Raw genomic sequence first — 15,972 nt, 5'->3', positions numbered from 1 at the left:
ATACCTAACGTAACTTAAGACTTCATGCATATGACTTTGCACTCTACCTCCATTAGACTAATACTACATCCCAGCCTGTGTGCATGTATCAGTTCTATGGATCTACTAAGTCACACTGATAATGTAGTTCAAGCCAGGATATTTTAACTGTAATATTGTAATTCCAAGTAGTGAATGATGAACAAAATAAACCCCAAAGATCTCTGTTTCTCCTTTCCCCAAATTCCAGCAGTTTCCCCTGCTTCATTATTTTTAGGAGTTATTCTGGTGAGCTGATTAAAGAAAGGAGGCACTCCTGAGAGTATCTGTGGAGTATCTGCATTTTGTTTGGTTCTGTAACAAGGAAGGTTACACGAAGAGAGCATTTCCCAGAGCTGTGGTGGTGCTTGGGCTGGGTTTCAGAGCCCTGATTTCACAAAAACATGGGGAGAAAAAGTCATTGGCTTAATTTCATATAGAAATTTTCTCTAAGGCATTAGTACGTATAAACATACGTTGCTTATGCTATTGCATATGAGAAACACTAGCTCACTAGAAAAAGATCGGTGAATGGCTGTACAGAAACTCAGTAGAGTAATTCTGTGTTGCAGAAAAGACATAAAGCAAAGAGCTTATACTCCTGCATGATGCTTATTTAGGTTCATTCTTTGAAGAAAGAGCTATAAAACACTGAGAAAGATACAAAGGCTTAAAAAGATGTGTAGGCTTAGACTCAATAAAAATGTAGGTTGATGTTTTATTTTGTTGCATTGCATACCTTAAAAAGAAGAGTTTTTAGGAAAAGTTGATTTGTAATCATACCTACGGAGGCAAAAAGACACTGCTGCTTTAACCACCTTGGCTGTAGCATGCAGGACTTTTAAGTAGAACTTTAAGCTCTGTGTAACCACCAGAACCCTGTGGTTAGATACTGGTGTATAAAGTTTGTTGCTGTAGGAGTTAAATATACCTAACGGTGGAGCAGGTAGATATTTGGCTGAGAGGACAGTTTGGTAGTTCATTTTTCAAACAAGAGTGCTCTCCCAATACCTTTCGGGGAACACCTTTAAACTAGCCAAAATAAAACGTGGTGGGGAAAAAAAGAGGGTGATGAGCAGTTCTGCCACTTTAGCAGCCGTTACATTAGCTCCTGTCTCACCCCATTTTCCTGTTGAGGCACCAGCTGGTTTTGAACAGCCTTAACAGGGAAGGGGGCTTGACCTATCATACAGTACCTCGTATTGGCTCAGGTTGAACTAAAGCACTGTTAAAGGATACAACAATGCTGACTGAAGACATTGCTGCGCCAGGCTGCATTACTTCAATATTTAAGGCGGCAGCATGATGTAATACATGATGCTGCTCTAATACAAATAAGTAGGTATCTTGTGCAATGGTACAAAGTTAAGGCACTGTGTCAGTAATTATTTCTGACACTTCAGTATGTATTTAGGGAATGCCATGTCCAGCCAAACCTCAGGTTTTGTTCTGAAGGGGTGAAGCATAAATTTCCAATTAATATGCACAAAATCCAAAAGCATTTTGAAATTATGGTTTTGTTACATTAGTTTTGTAGCACTTCCAAAAGTTCCCTTCAGCTCACTGCTGGAAAAGGAGTTCCTACTGTTTTTCTGTGCTGAGTCATCTTCATGATAGCTTCAACATTGCCTACATGAAAGACTTAAACTGCCGCTGCCCTGTTCGCATGCTGGTTTCCCATCAGTGCTGCTGCCAGCGTAATTCCCCGGCGATGCACGTCCCTGCCCTTCTGGGTCACTTCTCGCTGCGAGGCCAAGGCTAAACATTTACAAAGTTTCAACAGCTTCCCTCCCTAATAATAATAATAATAATAATAATAATAATAATAATAAGAAGAAGAAGAAGAAGAAGAAGAAGAAGAAGAAGAAGAAGAAGAAGAAAGAAGAAAGAAGAAAGAAGATACCACCACCTTGCACGAACTGTTGGTTTCCAGACCCTGTCACCACCTGACCATACGATGGCGCTTGTGCATGCATGATATATTCAGTTGCCTTTGCACTGCCATCCCCAGGCTCTGTGTACGCTACTTGTCATTCATCAGTTCTCCCATTGCCATAATTATTTTGGTCCAGCTGGCTTAATAGCTGATGTTCACTTACCATGATGCTAAAACTACAAATGTGCTCTGGCGTCGCGCTGCTGCTCTTGTTTCTGTAAAGCTACAGCTGTAAGTGCGCATCTAACTTCCTGTACGTCTCCAGTCCATCTTACTGGCATAGTGAAAGCACTTGTTTTGCATCTTTCCAGACTAAACCCAGGCGGAATACACATTTTTAAGAGAGTTTTTGGCATGCAGTGAAGAATACTTCAGCTGTGACAGTCAAAAACTGTATGTAAGTGATACAAGTATGTAAATGAGTTATTCTCCTTTCTTACCTTGAAAGGATAAAAACATAAACAAGTCTCCTAATGTGGGCAGTGTGCAACAAAGAAGGAATAGGCAAGAGACTTTTGGTGCCAAGGAACAGGCATCTTGTCAAAGGAGTTACCTCAAACATGTAAATAAATACATATTCTTCAATGCCTATTTTAAAAATACAAGGAACTAGAACACCATACTCAAGCACGGATGAAAATTGTCAAAATATTTTAGTTGAAATAATGTTAATATATACCATATTTACTTGTGTCAATGAAGACTTCATTAAGAAATTGCAGGCTATGCATTTATATAAAACACTAACTTTTCAGTTCAAGCAGTTGTTTTCTAAAGCCTAGTATGCTTTTTCTAATATTTCAGTACACTTGCAAAAAAAAAAAAAAAGATTCACAAATTAAGTCTCATGTTCCACAGTCCTAAGGATTCAAATGCATCGGTGCACCAGCTGTCCTTTACTGCCTCTTTGTGGACATTTGTAAAGGAATCTAATGTACTAGACAGGATTCATTATGTTATTTGGAAAGCCTCCTCCCCTGCCAAACATTACACAATTCTGTGGTTAATTATTTCAGTGTATTTAGTCTAAGATAAAGACGTGAAAAGCATTTTCTCCTGCACATGTGACTTAGGGTTCTCTGATTTTTTTTCCTGTTTTTGCTTAATCATCTATTCAACTATGTAATCTATTATGAATGTCAAAATATTCTAGATGCAACCTAGTCCTAACTACTACACATACAGAATTAACAGTCTCAGATTTTGCAAGTTTTCATTCAAGAAGCCTTTTTTACCTCAGTGACTGGCACTGGGCATTACAGAAGTAGAATACTTTTTATTTTGTACTTTTTCCTGGCTACAGCCAAAATGCTGTTCATAAAGTTTAGCAACGAGTATTTTTCTTTCTTTAAATTGTTTCCCATTTATTCCTTTGGCAGTAATTGTGCACAACTTAATCTTTATAAATCTAACATGGAGCCATACTTTTCACCAAAAAAAAAAGGTATGAGCACGTAATTAATCCTTCCGCATCAATTGCAAGCATCCATGTATTCTCCATATGGTTTTGGCTTCTTGCCTCTTGCCTAGCTGTCTGAGAACATGCGTGTTAAACGTCCTGAGCCAGCAAGTGCCGGAACAGCCCTGCAAACCACGTACCTGTATGCTTTAGGCAAATTGTCCTCTTACCGCCAGCGGGACCATTACGCACTTAAAGGTAAGCTTGTGCTTTAAGTGTTTTGGAAACTGTGATCTTAAATGACTTCCATGTTCCTGAAGGCCTAATTCTTCCTTTACGTTACTTGCCACTTCACGCTGTTGCTATTCTACCAATTTGCGTGTTCACGCTGGGATTTATTTCTGTAGCCAAAACTTCACATTTGTCTTTGCAAGGATTTCGAGCCTTATGGGAAGGTGTCTGTTTTGACACATAATATCAGAGAAAATTGGAGTCTTAGTACTTGCCAGTGCAACGCGGCAGCTTATGGACTGTTGTAAAGCTGCTCCACATACAGCGGGTCACAAACCCCATCACTTTGAGTAGAGCACGGACTCCACGCCTCACATCAGGTGAGGACAGGGACTGATGAGGAGCTGCTTCAGAGAAGAATCTAAACTTCAGAGCTTAGATTTAATTTGTGTTTTCCTTCTTACTTCTGCTCCATTCTTAATTTGGGTCCTGTTGGTCCAATCCTATATGACATTTTTGAGTCATAACATGTATTTTTATGTAAAGATTAGAGAAGAGCTTGCTTGCACCCATGCCAGAGGAACTCCATTTTCAGTTTTATGTAGGATCTTTGGCCCGAGGGTTTCAGGGTAGCCTCGTGGTTCACCCAGAGCACAGTTAATGTAGCTACGGAAGCCTTTTGCTGGAAAGAGAGCACACAACACAGCTTTCGACCGACAAACACAACCCTAAAAATCAGTGTTGCCTTTACTGCTGCTCTAGCAGCAAATTTTGTTCCTATTAAAGTCTCACTGAAAAGAGGGTTTGTCCCGCGATGTAATGGTTTGTTTTGTAAGGCCCTGCTGTCTTGTTAAACTATTTATTAGCGAAACAGGGAGGGGCTGGCACAGTCCTATTTCAAAATACAATGCTTATGTAGTCACTGAAGCAGCTGGATAGCCCTCAGGGCCGTTTACAACTTTTTTAGCCGAAAAGAGAAAATAGAAACACTCTTTAACTGCTTGAATCTTCTCTAGCCTTTCTTTTTCAACATCTATCAGTGCTGACTTCCAGCAATGTACTGGGCTGCATATTTTCTGGTCTTTTCACCTCTATTAGATGTACTCACTGACAACTCTGGAGATGGTATCTTTGATTCATGGACAAATAAGGAAACTGAAATGTGAGCTTGCAGAATTATAGGGTAAATCTTGGAATTTTTTGTTTGTTTAACTTTCCTCCCATAAAACAATGAGAGTTTAAACCAAGAGGATGTTATTTGAAATTGTAGAATAAATAATTAACCTCCCTACTCAATTAAAAATTCCTTTAAGCTTGCACAGCACTTTGTAAGGAAGCACTAGAAATAAAATTGCCTGTGAAACCATACCTTTAACAACTAAGTTTTAAGAAGTCTACTGAATATTTGTAAACCAAGAAGATATTTCAAAGATTTCCATGCAGCCAAATAACTTGTCAGTTCTTCAGAGGATGCCAGAGACCCCTGCTCAACACAAGGATCACCCTGCTGTTTAAATGTAAGATATTTTTTCAACATTTTTTTCTTCCTTTAACTTTTCAATTAAAAAAAATACTTTTTTTTTTTTTTTTTACAGAGGCAAATAATCTGCATTTTGATCTCAGGCAGCTGAAAAAACCTGTGTGTGGAATCTTCCCCAGAAAACTCAGCTGGAGGCAAGCACCTCTTATGGAAAATTTCAGACTTGTGAAAGCTGGCAAAGTTTTATGAGCAACTAAAAACTTGTATAATGCAAAATGTCAGCTTCAAAATAAGTGACACAATGCTGCACGTTGGTAATATTTTTAAATAGAGAGGTCACCCGAGTTAAGATACGCAACTGTAGAGATTTCATATTTGCCTTATAACATCTTCACCGATTTAAACCTATTAGGTCAGTTCAAACCCATTGACTTTGTGTAACACCACCATCTTTCTGGTGATCTTTCTCCACAACTCTCTCACGTGGCACAGCACAGGCAGACGAAACACGAGCCCTTTGCAATCCTCTTCTGGGTCCAAACAGCCAGGGGGTTCTTTACACTGGACCCAGCTCTCTAAGATATATGGCAGTATTTGAATAAAAGACATGTCAGTCATCAGCCTGGTATATCTGAATACATTCTTTAATTATTTTCTTAATAAGTAGGAACTATTAGAAGCTCCGTCAGAATCCATTTTTCAGATGGCAAGCAACACTGACAAATAAGATATTCTCAGATCATGTTTCACTGTTCAACCCGTTTATTTCCTGCTCCTCTGCTATTCCATATCCCAGCCTTATCATGATGAACTTCCTCCAAACGAACACATTGCCATGCTTCTTTCATAGATTTTCCTCTGATACTTTATTTTTCAGCATTACACAGGTTCCAACATCTACATTGGGACTTGGGAAAATTATGTTTTATAATGCCACGAAAACCTTCTTTGAAAGGCTTTTGGTTATTTGGTAAGCATTTTAATGGCAATTTCTTCTAAAGAATTTTGTGTACTAATACACAATTGTTCAGGTCAATCTTTGTTTCACTACTTCATTCATTGCAACTAGTTTTCCCATGAAAATAAAGTAGTTCTTATAGCTTCATTCATCTTCCTTTGCACTCAAGCCTTTGGCTCCCAAGCATTTTGGCTGCCTGCATGCACAGGCAGTTCCGTGAGCATCACAACTTTAGTTGTCTAAATTTGTCCTAGATTTGAAGACTGACAGTCATATTCAGCCACACTGATGAATAAAACAGGAGGGTATTACTGCTCTTAGAGGTGATTATTGAGCTATAGCACGGGGTGGCTCAGTATCACCGAGTGCCTTTGCACTTTTGTCCCTAAACTCCACGGAATGAACCAAGTCGGTGGCTTCACACTGCACGTGTTGGTATGAGCTGTAATGTGCTTGTCTCGGCGGCCCAACCATTTGTTCTGACAAACATCAGGCCAGATGCTACCCAAAACCCAGGCACTGTGACAGCCTGGGCACCTTTCCAGCCCAGGTTGTGCCTTCCACACCTTGTGTCCCAGAAGCTATGTGAAGCTTCCCACTGACACCAAGCCAGTTCTCTCTCCTCTCTCCAGGGAGCACCCTGGAGACCAGAGGTGATTGTGAAATTGTGGACAATGGGTCAAAGTGCTTTCACAGCCTCCCAGGGAGGGTGATGGGCAGCACACCAAGCTGCAGCATTCAGCTGGTGCTCCACCACCATGGTGAGGATACCGACTGGTGGGAGGTGGTCATGCAGCAAACCCAGGAGGACACCTAGTTGCTGAAGCTAGGGGATATGACATGTGCTGGAGTTCTGTGCTGATTTTATCCTGTCTTTAATGAGGCAGCTAACTAACAGAGCCACCTGGAGAAGAAGGAAGCCCCTACTCATGAGCAACCTGTGACCAGTTTAGTGCCAAAGTCAAACTGTTTGAACCATGCCTTTATACAATGCTACAAAGCACCTGCCCTTTGGTGCCTATGGATCACACATGCATAGCGAGATCTGGCCAGTTTTACAGGCATGTGATCCCCTGCCCACAGGAAAGATTAATCATATACACCTCTTATTCCCCTGTCCATCAGGAACGCCAAGCCCTGACTCCTCATAACATCACTTCACACCTTGGAGTATCTTCTGTCCTTTTTTGTCTAACCGCATCTGTCCTAAGCTGTGATTTCTCTGAATTTGATGACATTGGTTCCTTGGCCATGATATGATTCAACACTTCATACTGTGGATAAAACATCCTGTCAATTCCAGATGACTTGAGCTGTCTTTAATTTTCTGTAGGCAGCTTCAAGGGACTTTACTTCACCCACCAAGATTTTGTGCATGGCCACGTGCCATGTCACAGCAGACAGCAATAACCAGGGCTGCTTTGGGAGGCTCCAGCAACTCTTTGCTTTCCAGGGTTTTTGTCCCAAGTGGAAGGAATTAAGGAACCTCCTCTTCAGACCCATTTTGGGCATGGTGGCTGGGATCAAATCATCTCTGCTGCATTTCCTTCATCGTGACCATGATGATTCATCCATCATCATGGCCATCAGCCCATTCTTCACTGGATGTTTCTGGGTCCTGCATAGAAACCCTTGAGACCATCTAACCTGGGACATTTTTGGTGAGGGACCAAAGGTTGCCAGGAGATAATGAAGGGCTGGTGATGGCAACCTTGTGGCAATATTCTCTTGTGGTGGCCACAGAAAGACCTTTTCCTAAAGCAGAGAGCAAAGAGAAACAGGAACAGGGTCTCAGTCTGCCACTAAAAGGCTTGGCAATATTTAGAAATATTGATCCTGTAACATCCAAGACTGGAGGGAGGGGAGAAACAGGCACTGCTGGCTGAGTGTAAGCACCTGAGCATGGACACTAGAGGCCTCTACACAATTAAGTGTCTCCACAGGTTTTGTATTAGATAATTAACATTAAACTTACAAACACAAACTCATGTCTGGACAATTCTTTAGAAATTCTGAACAGCCCTATGGAGACTACAAAAAGGGAGAAGATTTTACCGTCTACTACATAGCAACTAGTCCTGGGCATGCCATGACAGAGCAAAAGGAATGATTTGAAACTATTCTTAAATAGAAAACATCAGAATACTAAAAAACATGACTTCGAGAAATTACATTCTTCTAAATACCGGTACTTCCTTCCACTTCTGAAAGGACAGGGGAGAATTGCCACAGATTGCCTAATAAGACTCTCTCTATGGTGTAAGCCATTAAATTTCACGCACTCCTTTGTGAACCAAAGGATTTTGACTTGGCCAAAAATGCCAGAAAGCCATCCAGTCTTGAGCTGAAGGCATCAAAGGGAGGAGAACCGATCCTGTCCCTTACGTTTTGCTTGTGGTTGACCACCTTTTACCATTTAGAAAGTCAAGTCTAAGTTTTTTAATTGGATCCATCTTGCTTAAACTTCAGCTGTCAATTTGTCTTCCTCTAGGCTAAAGTGACTTCCCATTACCAGCAAAGGACTATATAATTCATGTATATTTATTTTTTTGTTATTAAAGAGCTAATTAAACTCTTTAAGCCTCCTTTTATGATTCTCTGTGGCCTCTCCAGTTTTCAGTCTATTTAAAAAAGGGGACTCAGCAAATATAAACTCACCTTATTTCTACTATCTACATCACTGTTAGCATCCCCAAACAGCACTAGCCCTTTTTCTCCCATGAAGATACCAGATTCTTTTTGAGGTGTCTTGTGATTGTATCCCTTTATTCTAAAGTCTCTGTTTTCCAGGATTCAGTAAGATCTTCTAGGTATATGATTTGCATTCATTGATCCTAGATACATAATCTTGCATTTGGACACATTAAGACATAACTTCTTTAGGTGGTTCCATTTACAAAGTCATCCAGTCTGTGTGATTGTTCTGCATTACTGCCTTTTCCTCGTCATCCGTACATACTCACTCCAGCACCTTTGTCACAGCCATAAATAAAATCAGTGGCAATGCTATGATGACTTTTAGACCACGATGGAAGTGTTGGGCCGTAACTAAGGCTCCACCTCTGTGAACAAGCTAACTGTTTGGTTATTTTTATAATGTTTCTTATTTCTTTGGATCTGTCAGTCCATCAGCTTTTAAGCCATTTAACATATTATACTGAAACCAAGTGAGGCTCACTGGTGTGTAGAATGAAGCACATTACCAAAGTCTACTCCATCTACACAATCAATTTTGTGCTGACGCTTCTCACCTACTCAAGTCTGAAGCTCAGTGTATTTGCCAAGATCTTTTTTTCTTAAGCCACACTTACTGGTATTAGTTATGTTCCTGTCCCTTTATTCTTTATCAAAGAAATCCTGTGGTTTCTTTTCTATTATTTTGCTGAGGACTGACTTTGATGGTCTGGCTTATTAGTACCCGACTCATCCTGCTCAGACAAATGGGAACTGGCCTGGCTATCACTCTTTCTGAAACAGCTCAAGCCTTTTCAGGTATACATTTATTATCACAAATGGACCAACCATCTCCTCTGCTGACAAAGGGCAGGCTGGAGTGTATTTTGGGGCATGTACCACTCTACATTTTCCCTGTACTTCTACATCTCACTAGGCATTCTCTACTGATTACTGTCCAGAAACAGCTCATGAGGTCTAACAGACTTTTGGTCTGACAGCCTTTCCTTTGTTACACTTACTTTTAAGACTCCAGGGTTACCCGGACCTGCAGATTACATAGTATCAATAGAATGACGGCTTATCCCTCATACTTCCTTCACTTTGGAACATATTTTTATACAGATTCCTTTTCAGTGTAACTGTCCCAAATACACTACACATGAAGAATGCTCCCAGTACATTTGTAGCTTATACTGAAAAATGTATAAGTATATATACTTATAAAGTATATATACATATATATATATAAGTATATACTTATAAAAAGTATAAGCTACAGTTGTAGCTTATACTGCAATATACCACCACTTTGGCTGACATGGTTTATGCCACACTTTCTTCCTGAGTAAATTAATTCTAATAAAGGAACTGACCTTGCTGGCAAGCCTATCCCAGCAAAAGTTCACAATTTTAAACCTTGCAAAGTTGTTTGTAGGCTGAAAACTGCTTTATTTAATCTTCTTTTGTACTACAAACACATTTTGTTGGTTTTATCACATGGAAAACATAAACACTTATTCCACCACCCCTTTTTCATCTACTAATGGAAATATAAATTTGCTAAAACCGGTTGTTGCTAACGTAGTACAAAGCTCTTCGTCCTCTACAATCCTTGTAAGGGTCAGTTTTAGTGGTGATACAAGAACAAGAATACTAAATACTCTGGTGTTTGGGTTCTTTTGAAATTCACATTTTTTTTAAATGCATGTATCTTTAATACATATCTCATGAATAGCTGAGATGTTACTAGTAAAGGTAATTAACTTTTCCTGGACATCACAAATGGTTTAGTGGCTAACAGTATCACAAGCACTGCCTCAGAGTCATGTGTTCAAGTTTTTGTATTTAACTACACCAAACTCCTGTTTCTTGTGTGTAGTTAAGTTTCAAAGGTAGGCCACAGCCAGCTAAAATGAAAAGATGTTTTTTCCAATTCTTCCTTTCAGTAAGTTAGCAGCTACTACAGTTATGAAGTAAATCTTTTTACCACTATTACAAGTAATCTTGTTAATACTCCTTAGTCATTACTTTTTAATCAAATGGTTGCAGGTAAATATTGGTGCATGCGCAATATTATTAACAACTAACATAGAAGCAGTTATGGAAGACTTTAGATCCTGGGATAAGACAACAGTATTTTCTTTTTATAGACGAGTTTCAAATAGAAGCTGGAAGACAGAAAAATTATTTGTAGAATTTCCGTGAAAATATATTAACAGAAGACTATTCTGTGAGAAATTAGAACCCGCCCTTCCTTTCCTACCCAGCCTCTAATTTCCCTCCATCACTGTGGCTGCATAGGAAAAACACGAACAGATCACTTCAGCAGGCTCAGTGTGTTTACTGTACAGTGAAGTAACCTTGGTTCAACTCAGAATGACCAATCATCACCAGTTGATGGGTTCGCCAAGGTTGAAAAATTGCTACTGTTAAAGGAAACATAATAATGTAACTGGATGATGAAATAACTCAATTTCATTGTAGATCAAGAAGCAAACACATCTTTACCTAAAAGGCCTTCAAACCACTCAACACAAAGCTGACGACCCTCAATCTTATAACCTAGGGCTGTTAGCTATAGAGGAGCTAGAGCTTGAGAAATCTGGCAGTGTTACTTGGCACACTGGTGTTTGCTAAGCATGTTGCTGATACCTGGAAAGGGACCTAAGTAAGCCACAAGATAAATAGGAAGGAACTGTGACTGAAAATGGCTCTTTACTAATTTTTACAATTTATTCACATGTAAATAATCAGTGAGATGGATGCAAACGTTATCAGCCATACTGACTTACAGCCATATCAATTTTTCACTACTTGAAGGACACACTATCTCTGTTTAAGATTGCCTAGATGGAACCTGATCGTAATAGCCAATGTGACCATTTAACATACAAGTAAGAAGTTACCAGCATGTATGTTCAGAACTAACTCTACGACTGCTAAGTATGAGTATAATTTTAAGAGGACATTCAGCAAAAGCCACCAGCTTCATTTGCTTTTGTGAGGGCAAAGTCAGATACAGGTTGGTACCTACGGCTGAGTGACACTAAAACAAGCTCTAGGGAAAAATATAAAGAAACACTGGATCACAGGTCAAATTAGAGTTAGAAGATAAGAGCTCTGTTAACAGCATAGTGAACAACTGAGTTACAAACTTTTATATGCAAGCTATAGTCTGCTTCTGGTGTATCAAATCTGACTCAACCTAACCACTAATTAGGGGCAGAAATCCTATTGCTTACAATGTATTTTTACCTCTTGCCTACCCCACTCCAAAAATTGCAATTTACAAAAACATTTGTGCAAGTAAGTTAACCTATGTTGTTACAAAGTGGTGCAAGCACACATATTGTATCTGCAGTTTTCAAGTCTGCCCTGCCATTGGACTCCTGTGTCAGCTTGCGAGAGCAGAAAGGGCTGTGAGTATCAGTTGTAAACATGGCTTCCTTTCTGGCAAGCTCCTCAGATGGGAGTGACCCTGTTCCTGATCACAGCAGGGTGTTTGTGGTCTACTGGAAACCATAGTGGCCGGGGGCAACATTTAAGTGATGGCTGCATCAGGATAAAATGTCTCTCTAATGACTCAAAAGCTGCTGCTGCCTAGCTCCTGAGTAGTAAAGAACAAGGAGATAAAGGTGAAACAGTTATATGCAGACAAGGTGAATGGCCAAACAGTCAAGAAGTTAAGATTCAGGTCTTCACAATACACCTAGCCCTTTGCCTTTCCATGGCCTTACAGCTTTTCTGAGGTCTTCCCCTGAAATGACTTAACATTTGGAGATGCTGAATCTTTGAGGGTAATGTGCCCTGTATTCTGGACTTCCATTCCCTATGTGAATGATATTGATTAAAACATCCTTGGAACCAAAGACCTTATAGCACATCCTGCTGTTCATTATAGTTTTCTATGCACTTTAAGTTTGCTGAAAGAAATAGCTTAAAAATCATAGAATCATTCAAGTTGGAAGGCACCTCTCCAGACAGTCTAGTCCTACTCTCCAGCTCACAGCAGGGTCAGCTACAGCAGGTTGCACAAGGCTGTGTGCAGTTGGGTTTTGAGTATCTCCAAAGACAGGAGACCTCACAGCCTCTCTGGGAAACCTGTTCCACTGTTTGAACAAATTCACAGTAACTTTGTTTTTCTTACATTTAAATTGAATTGCCCACACTTGTGCCATCACCTCTTGTCCTTTCACTCAACACCACTGAGAAGAATCTGGCTCTGCCATATTTACCTGCCCCTTCAGCTATTTACACACATGGATAAGATTCACCCCTGAGCCTTCTCTTCTCCAGGCTGAGTGGTCCCAGCTCTCTCAGTCTCTCCTTGTATGTCAGATGCTCCAGTACCACCTTAACCATTTTAATGGCCTAGCTCCTATGAAGGCATTGTATAATATAAGCTATTAGAGACATGTTACAACCAAGGATCTTATCAACGCATAAATAAAACCAACAACTAGTTCGGCCATTTTTTGCTTTTCAATATTAGATCTACCTTGCTGCTTATTATGAATCTACCACCATCTTTCTCTACTTTTGTTCTTTTGGTCTCTTCCATCCTGGCAAGAACCTTTACTTAAGACTACTGTACATTAATATCACATGTACGGTCAAGCTCAGCAGTTCTTTTTAAGGTAAGTATTTTAGGACCCTCTCCTAAAATACAGGCCTGGGCTGATTCTACAAAAGTTGAACTACGACCTCCATGGAATTAATTTTTGAAGTATTATTGTTCCTCTTCCATTCTCAGTACCGTGGTTAAAATTTGCAAGGTGCAGGCTATGTGTTTACCATACACTATACCAAAATAAACTACAAGCATTCTCCAAATTCCTTTTTAAACCTGCATGGTAAGATAGAAAAAGCTAGTGCGTAAAATTAAAGCTGAATCAAAGCTGAACCCAAAGGCTCATTTGCAACATAAACACTGCACATATGCTGTTCATGGCCAGATAAGTCACATTTGCATCATTTGATAAGTGCAACAAGCCAATTTCCTTCCAGTTTACTTAACTGGTAAGAACAGCATACAAAGTTAGCCTCCTCAAGCCCTGACCCCACAATTACACAAGAACTCCAACCAAATTAAATGTACCTCCTCATGTCCATGAGGTTACTCATGGTATGTAATTTCTGATGCCTCGAAAACTTTAGGATGTGTCTTTCGTGGATCAACAGCAATTCTTTTCTTAAAAAAAAACAAAAACAAACAAACAAACAAAAAAACCCCAACACACAAACAAAAAACCCGATTAACTTTCAGGACAAGGACGAGAAACCACTGCCAGCCAGGGCTTTGGTTTCGACGCCACATTATTTCATATTTTCTACCGTCCACAAAAGGTGATCCCCCCGCCCCACGTACTGCTGTTCCCGGGGCGAGCAGCGGGGGCCGGGCGCGGCGACAGCCTCTTACACAAGTGCCAGCGGCCGCAGGGAGCGCCGGCCCGTCACGCGTGGAGGGGCCGCCTTCCGCGTGGGAACCCGGGGCTCCGGCTGCGCCCATCGCCATCGCCCCCCCGCCCTATCGTCGTTGTTTGTTGTTGTTATTCGCAATAATTCCCACTTGTGGCCGCGCCCCGCGCCGGGGTGACTGGAGGCCACGCAAGCCCCGGCCCAAGGCCTGCGGCCGCCCCCAGCGCGGACTTTCCGCACCCTAAAAATATCCACCCCCTGTCCCCCGGCGCGCAGACGCGAGTTAAGCACGCCGGCTGGAGCACGGAGCCCGCCGGCCCGCACACCCGCGCCGGGGCCACGCCACAGGCCTGGCGGCCGGCGCCGCGGGATGGCGGCCGCAGGAGGCGGAGGGCGGGGGAGGCTCGCCCGGGCGGCGCCAGCATGGAGGGGCCGGGAGGGGAGGGGGGGGTCCCCGGGGCAGCCGCTCCGCTTCGGGGGCGCACGCCGAGCCCCGAGCGGCGCTTCGCGGCCGAGCTGCGGCGGAGGCGGCTGCAGGAGGAGCCGCAGGGAGCCGAGCACCGCCGCACCTCCCCCCCCCCCCTCCCGCCGCCGCCGCCACCACCACCACCACCCCTACCCGCGCCGGCTCGCCTCGCCTGGCAGCGGCCCCCGGCCCGCCCGGCAGCCCCGGCCCCGGCGGGCGGCTGGCCCGAAGCGGCGGGCAGCGGCGGCGGCGCGCTCCCTTCCGCCTTTTCCTGGGTCTCTCTCGGGCAGTGACGTGACGTGCTGACGGCGGGCCCGGCCCGGGGAGCTTGGCCGCTTCCACTCAGCTCCGAGCTCGGCCCCTCCCTCCCCTCCCGCCCGCCCGCCCCGCCGCAGCCGCCGCCGCCGCCGCCGCGCTCGGCCCAGTTGCGCTGAGAGAGGCCGCGCCGAGGCGAGCGCCGCCGCCCGCCACCCGCACGGTAAGCAGCCCCGGGGCTGGGCCCCGCCGCCCGGCCCGGCCCGGGCCTTCCCCTGCCCGCACCAGGCCGCAGCGCAGGCCCCGAGGAGGCCGCAGCTAGGCCGCGCCAGGTCTCCGGCAAAAGAGCGGGCCGCAAGGCCCGGGCCGGCGGGTTCCGCACCCCCGGCGCGGCCCTGGGCCGCGGAGGCAGCGGCGTGAGGGGAGCGGAAGCGGAGGGGGGTGGTTGCGGGCCTGGGGGGAGGCGGGCGAGCTCGGTGCCAGGCCCCGGGCCCGGCCGAGGGGGGTTCGGAGAGTGTCTGGAGGAGGAGACAAAATGGCGGCGCGCGGGGGGGGGGGAGGCGGAGGGCGCCGGGCGCCATCTTGAATTAATCGTTCGCCAGAGCCCGTGTCTCCGCGCAGGCCGGGCCGGGCCGGAGGGGGGAGCCCCTGGCCCCGCTCATCACAGTGCCGGGCCGCAGGCTCCGGGGAGAGAGAGCCCGTAGCCTCCCCACCCCCGCTTCTTCCCCCGCCTCTCCCTCCTCCCCGCCTGCCAGCCAGAAAGTCGCAGGGGAGCGCGGCGCTTTCCGGCCCGTGGCGGCTTCCTGTGCGGCCGCGCCAGGGCTGTCAACCGTGCACCCTCCTGCCGCGGCCTCCGACGCGCCAACCCCGCGGTCTCCGCTCCCGGCTGGCCGGGAATTTGGGCAGCGCTGGCAGGCGGCGGTGGGAGGTTCGCCCTCAGCCTCCTTCTCCCTGCGAGGACCCGGGTGCGGAGGGAGGCGCGGGTCCCTCCCCAACCCCTTTGGGGCCCCCCTTGGTGCTGGCTTCTCCTCCCCCTGGCTATCCCGTCTCCTGCAGAGGCCCCCAGCTGAGTGGAAGGTAGTTTCAAAGGGGCGCCCGGGACTGGTTATTTCCCCAGTTTAGGTTTTGTTGAGAA

This window comes from Phaethon aethereus (assembly GCF_964289735.1).
Source record: "Phaethon aethereus genome assembly, chromosome: 1".
In the NCBI taxonomy this organism is placed as follows: Eukaryota; Metazoa; Chordata; class Aves; order Phaethontiformes; family Phaethontidae; genus Phaethon; species Phaethon aethereus.
Note: the sequence above shows the minus strand (reverse complement) of the source record.